The 7,000-nt window shown below is 42.7% G+C and overlaps 1 pseudogene; it reads left to right on the forward strand.

The window, feature by feature from the left end:
• The first annotated feature begins 347 nt into the window (after positions 1-347).
• LOC133368784 (thy-1 membrane glycoprotein-like) lies at positions 348-5,858 on the forward strand (annotated as a pseudogene).
• Positions 5,859-7,000: the final 1,142 nt, after the last annotated feature.

Below are 7,000 nucleotides of genomic sequence, written 5' to 3' on the forward strand. Positions count from 1 at the left end.
CTCCAGGGTGCACCATCTTAATCTGCCCACCACCCCTGCAGGGAAGGATCAGAGCCATAAGTCTTAACTTCACCAGGAAGTGGAAATTAATATACCTGAGTTGGTCATCTACCCTAAGTAAGACTGGCACCGAATACCTCCCCGTGACTCAGATCAGCTTGATCCCAAGGGTTTTTTTAATTATCTTTACTGCAATTTGTTGTTTATTGTAATTTGTTGCTTATTGTAATTTATTGTTTTATTGTTTATTGTTTTTACTGGGCTACTTATTTATTAAATAAGTAAGTAAGTAAAATAATACTGTGTTTTTAGGTTGCATGTCACCTTGCAATATTTTATACGAAAGCATGGTTTATGTCCAGCTTACTTCCGCAAATCAAAGTGAGAAGTACCGGAGCCAGCCGGGATCATGTATTCTCTGATCAGATGGCATCCTATCAGGATTTTGTGACTTCCAGAAGTACATACCCAAAGAACACCAGAAGAGCCAGGCTGGATCATACCAAAGACCAGTGGAGGCTTGTGGTATACATCACCCTGTTGTCTTTCTGAACTCCCAAGTCCCTCAAAGCCATAGCTTGCTTCCTCTTCTGTTCCTCGCATTCATATTCAATACTTTTTCTGAGAGACGCTCTGGACCCTTTATTGCCATCTCATGCGCTGCCCAGTCAGCTCGAAACAGCACAGCCCATTGCCATCTTCATTATGGTCCCATCCCTGAAAAAGAAAAGAAAAAAATATTTGAAATAATGAATTGAAATCTTTTCCAATAAGAGTGGCTTGTGGAGGGCACTGAACCCCTTTGAACAGACGTTTGGTTATGTATTACTCTTTTATTGTACGTCGCCTAGAGTGACAGGATTTTACCTGCCAGATAGGCGTCTAATAAATTGTGGATAATAATAATAATAATAATAATAATTTCCTCCGATTAAACATGAACCAATCAAGGGTCCCTCAGAAATGCACTGAAAGTTCCATAGGGTTTGGATGGGATTATGAGCGACCACTAGGGAGAATTCCAATTCATTCCAATGTCAAGGCGAACCTACCTAATCCACACTTTCCAAAACACTACGCAAACCAAACTACAGCCATCCTTGGAAATTGACACTTCTCTGAATTTTATGATGCAGTCCCCCAGCCAAGTAATGTATATACAAAAATGCATATACTAAGCCGCAGTGTGAGAAAATGCATGTTAGTGAAAATACCATACAAAAATGATACTGTATTAGGGAAAGTATAAATATTAAGGAAAACATGCTTGGCAAAACTGTGTATATTAGGCAAAACTGCATACAAAAATGTGCGTATAAGGAGAAAGGTGCATGAAAATGCTGAAGGATGAGGAGTTTTTAAAAAGCAAAGAAAAACCTAACAAACTTATGTGGAAATCTGGAGGACTGAATTTAAGATTGAAAAAAATGAGAAACCAAATCTGATGAAGACTACCCCAACCAATCAGATGCATGTGTTTCCGTACAAACCAATCAGATGCATACATTTGCAGTCTTGGCCTCTTGGTCTTTTCCAAGCCGCTGTTCATGTTCCCTCACTTTTTGCAAGTAGCAGTCAGTGCAACTTTTTCTCCAGTCAGCTAGCTCTCTGTGGGTTAATTATACCTGTTTTCTTTGCTATTATTTGTCAATTTTTTCAATAAGAGGCGTGGTGGCAAACTGCCCCAAAAGCGTGTGTGTGTGTGTGTGTGTGTGTGTGTGTGTGTGTGTGTGTGTGTGTGTATGTGTGTGTGTGTGTGTGAGTGAGAGAGTGAGTGAGTGAGTGAGAGAGAGAGAGAGAGAGAGAGAGACTGTTTTCTTTTTGGACTGGTGTGTGTATGAAGATTCTTGGCGGGAAGGAATAACTGGGCTCTGTGTGGTGGGCAGGTGGGAAGCAAGCCTGTGCGGAAATGTTTAATTCAAGCTTATTTAATAATTATATCCTGATTAGCGCCTTCTCCCTGCCTCCAGTGTATTAAGAGAGGGTTTGGAAATGGATTTTTTACCTGCTTTTGAGTCACATTTTGTTTGTATTTCCTTTAGGAACTAATTGCATCCAATTTCACTATTGTGATTGTTCTTTCTTTTTTTATTGACATTGCTTCCTTTTAAAAAAAATGCTTTAAAATACATTTGATTGACTTTAAAATAGTTTCTCTTCACCTCTAAGAGGCTAAAGAGGATAGTGCCTCTGAGCATGTGCACAGTACCTTCTATCTATTAGATTTCCTTCTGTTGGACAGTTATTTTGCAGACTTCTGCTTGCCTGCCTTCTCCCATAATTGTTAACGTGTTAACTGGATCTGTATATGATTTTGTAAATTTGGGGTGGTTGATTTTGTAAATTTGGGGTGGTTTTTTTCCCCCTATCTTTATTATTTTGTTCCCTACTCTGGGATTGAAATTATTCAGTGAAGAGCAGATTATAAATGCTGTAAATAAAATGATAAAATAAATAAATGCACAGTACCTGGACATGTAACCCTTGATGCTAATGTGTAAGCATACTAGTGATCTAACATGAGCATTCTTTAGATTTGCTGGTCCCCTTTCAGCTCCAGTCCCCTCTCCACCTGATCAGATGCCTTTTCGCAAAGAAGATGAAGTCCATCCTCCGCATTCCAGTCCTGACAGGTAAAAACAACACTGCAAAGAGTTGCCTTGCACTGCCATCTGGTGGCCCAGGGAAGCCAGTGGTTCTCAAAACTTTTTTCCCTACAAACCACTTGAAAATTGCTAAGGGTCTTGGCCAACCGCTTAATTATTTTTCTGCCTGTGTTAGCAATTTTAATGTACTGTTGCTGGATGCTGGATAACTTTAAATTGTATTCTTACTCCTTCTTTTATTTCTTATATACTGCCTTTTATCGTATTGCAAATGACATGGATTGATTCCATAATAATAATAATAATAATAATAATAATAATAATAATAATAATAATAATAATAATAATAATAAACTTTAATTTATAAGCCGCCTATCTGGCCGATGGCCACTCTAGGCGGCGAACAATAAAACACGATAAAATACAATAATAAATATAAATATATATAAATATATAAAGGAAGCCACAGACCTGAACTTACAAGACCTGAACCGGGTGGTTCATGACAGATGCTTTTGGCGGTCACTGATTCAGAGGGTCGCCATAAGTCGTAATCGACTTGAAGGCACATAACAACAAAAATTGTATTGCAATTTTGAATTCCACAGAATTCAAATTGTAATACAGTAAAAGACAATATATAAGAAACAAAAGAAACAAAAATACAATTATAAATCAATATGAATATTTAATGTGATGGATGTGCCGTGTCTTTTCTTCAACTACAAATCCAGAGACATGCCGTGGACCACCTGAATGATACTGGTGGTCCACAGATCGCAGTTTCAGAGCCCCTTGTCTGGGGCAAACCAGAACTGCAAATATGTCAGATGGGGCTGCGACATCTGAACCTACAGGCACGCAAAATGACCCCCATCCCATTAACCTTGCACGGCACATTAATCTTGATGCTGTTCTTGCTGAGAGAGGAGCTCATTTTTAAAAGGCTCTTTTACAAGCCTTCTGAGTGGAGATATTTTATCCCAGCTGGGATCTGTGTTGGATTTGAAATTGTTTTTATATATGCAGTTGTTCTATATATGGGTTGTATTCAACTAAGTCCTATTCAGAGTAAACTTGTTGAAATCAAAGGACCTAAGTTATCTATGTTTATTGATTTCAGCAAGTCTACTCTGAGTAGGACTGACTAGCACTGGGTACAACCAGTAGTGTAGTGGCAAATTCAGAAGTGCATGGTCTCTTCATGACAGATACAGCCATGCCCCCTCCCATCTCCCCCCCCTTTTTTTTGGCTGCTGGGTTGAGAATTTGATCCTTATTACTTCTTCTCCCACAACAACAGATGTCCCTAGGAGCCAATCAGCATGACAGGGGAGAGTGTTAGCCATTGAGAAGAGTCTTCTCAGTGGCTTTCACTCTGATTGGTTCAAATCAACAGGAAAGGGCAAGGACACGTGTTAGAAGACATTTCCCAGCGGCTAACACACTCTCCTTTCATGATGATTGGCTCATAGGATGCTGGAGACATAGGGACCCTGCTGCCAAAAAATAAGGGGTCTAAGACCACCCTGAGTCCCTGAACGACTACACCCCTGGGTGTAAGTCTTATGTTTTTATTACATTGTGAAATCACTTTGACGTGTTCCATAGGAAACAATTCTTAAATAAAAAGAGACTTCTTTAAAGAGGAATGCATATACCTATACTTCTGAACCATTTCTTATGAGCGTATGGCTGCCCTCACCTCTCACCAGACTTGCCAGTTGCCACCATTTCTTCCTTCTACTGTCTCTACTCTCATTCATTTAACAGCTGCCCAACATATGGAAAATCTGCAAGTGCAGCTATTCCTGTCCTGGGCAGGAAAAACTTTAGCTGCTAAGAACACAAGCTGGCTGAGTGCAAAAGAAACCAACAAAACCTCAAGATGGCAACCTTGCCCTTTTCCAAGCTCTTTGCTCCCTACATGGAGTCTCAGATTTTGCAGTTCACATCCTGAAGCCGTGACACAGCAGCATGTTGATAGCAATCCAGGCTTACAGTCAATATAAAACTCTGTCACTGATTGAAGGTATCTTTAATATCACTGAAGGGGAGACCCAAAAGGAATGATCCCCTTTAATGGGTTGATTAACCTAACTGATGAATGAACTCGTGAATGTTTTGATGGATTTAGCCTAACTGATGAGGCTGCAGGCATTGCAGCTGAGTTCCACAGATCGTTGGTTCTTCCTATAATGATGAAAACCTTTTGCCTTCCTCAGTGCTCCGTGTCACCCGCTGCCAGAGAATCACAGGCCTGACGGCTTGCCGGAGCGAGCAAGGCCTGCGCTTGGACTGTTTCTACACCAGAAAGACCACGAGTCCCCTGAACTATGAATTCCGCATCAACAAGGGCACCAGGGAGGGACTCGTCATTGCCAGCACCCAGAGGGTCCCCAACGCCATGTACAAGAACCGCGCCAACGTCACTTTCACTAACGAGCTGGTGTGCCTCAACCTCACGGGCTTCACCACTGCTGACGAGGGTGTCTATGTGTGTGAGCTGAAGATCACCAATGATTATGAGGGCAACCAGGTCAGAAACATCTCGGTTATCAAAGGTGAGCAGGAAGCCTTAATGCAAGGAGGGATAAGACACAAAGGATCACTGCTGTCCCTCAAAACTCATACGTCTCCGAAATTTGATGTTTTTATTGTTGTGGTAATTTTTGTACGGTCTGCACCACCTTGTATTTTTACAAAAGTGCAGTTTATAAATTACGTTTTGGCATGGTCCAGCAGCCAGACTCTTCTTAGGTTCTTAAGCCAGATTTCGACTGAACATCAGGAAAAACCTCCTAGCTGTTAGAGCCATAGGACAATAGAACTAATGACCTAGAGAGGTAGTGGGCTCTCTGGCACTGGAGGCCTTCAAGAGGCAGCTGGACAGCCACCTGTCGGGAATGCTTTGATTTGGACTCCTGCACTGAGCGGGGGGTTGGACTTGATGGCCTTATAGGCCCCTTCCAACTCTACTATTCTATGATTATGAGTAACAGCAAGGGAGGGCAAAAGCCCTATGAACTTCCTGAAGCCACCTGATTGGCCACTGGGAGAAACAGAATGGTGGACTCGATGGGCCTTTGGCCTGATCCAGCAACCAGGCTCTTCTGACGATCTTCCCTCTCCTTGTTTCTCACAGACCGGCTGGAGAAATGTGCAGGAATCAGTCTCTTGATCCAGAACACTTCCTGGTGGTGACTGCTCTCGTTGCCTCTCCTGCAAGCCGTGGATTCTGTGTCTCTGTGAAGGAGGAAGAAAAATGAACAAAAAGGGGGAGGGAGGAAGAGTCGACCAGCAAATAAACTCAGCAAAGAAGCATGGCCCTTTCATCTTGTGCTGCTGTTTTTGTTCTGGAAGGAGGCATCCAAGAAGGATGATGGTTTGACAGCGAGCCCCGATGGCATCTCACAATATTCTCTCTCTTGATATATCTCTTTACATATAGCCTAATGAAAGTGACTAGTTTGTGCTAAGAGCTGATATCATGCAGTCAGGCAAGCAACACATCGTGGGGAGGGGTGGCAGCAGCAGAGCATGGAAAAGTTACTTTTTTGAACTACAACTCCCATCAGCCCAAGCCAGCATGGCCACTGGATAAGAGTTGTAGTTCAAAAAAGTAACTGTTCCAAGCTCTGGCAGCAGTATGAGGAGGGCAACAGCATTTGACCTTTGACTGTCACCCTTCATTGACTCTGTATGTGGAATGCCAGAATCCTCAAGCTGGCTGGGATCTGAGAAGATGAAAACCAGTCCCTGGCTGCAAAAAGAACAATACGATCATATTCTTTGGAAGACACATTTTTATTATCCATCACCTCTCAGGCCAAAGCTTTGCAGTTAATCCAGCCCAGTGAGTCTAGTGAGTCAGCAAAACAGCTACTGGTCTTTCCTCTGAGGAAATGCTAGTACATAGGTAGGAAGCTGCCTTACACTGAGTCGGGCCAATTAGTCCACCAGTAGTGTCTACACTGACTGGCAGTGGCTCTCCAGGGTTTCAGACAAGGGACACTCCCAGCCCTACATGGAGATGCCGGGCACTGAACCTGGGCTCCTCTGCATGACCAGCAGAAGCTGTGGCCCTTCCCTGGTGTGTGTTAGGCCAGGAAGAATAACCACTGGGCAACCAGGCTGGAATGCTCCATTAAGGGTAGAGACACACTTACAATTGTGCCACTGCCAGTGCGTCTCCACCTGTTTTGTGAAAATGGGGGCACATGATCCCAGTCAAACTCCACCACTTTTTACTCCAAAACCTTGTCCGATCAGCTCGAGTGGGTGTTTGTTTGTTTTTTAATTAAGCTTCAGGCAGATTTCACAACTGATTGGTAGATCAGCCCATTGCCCCTCCATGTGTAGCCAATGGAAACACTGTGCTGTAGTCTGAGGCA

The sequence above is a fragment of the Rhineura floridana genome, chromosome 12 (assembly GCF_030035675.1).
Source record: "Rhineura floridana isolate rRhiFlo1 chromosome 12, rRhiFlo1.hap2, whole genome shotgun sequence".
Taxonomy (NCBI): Eukaryota; Metazoa; Chordata; class Lepidosauria; order Squamata; family Rhineuridae; genus Rhineura; species Rhineura floridana.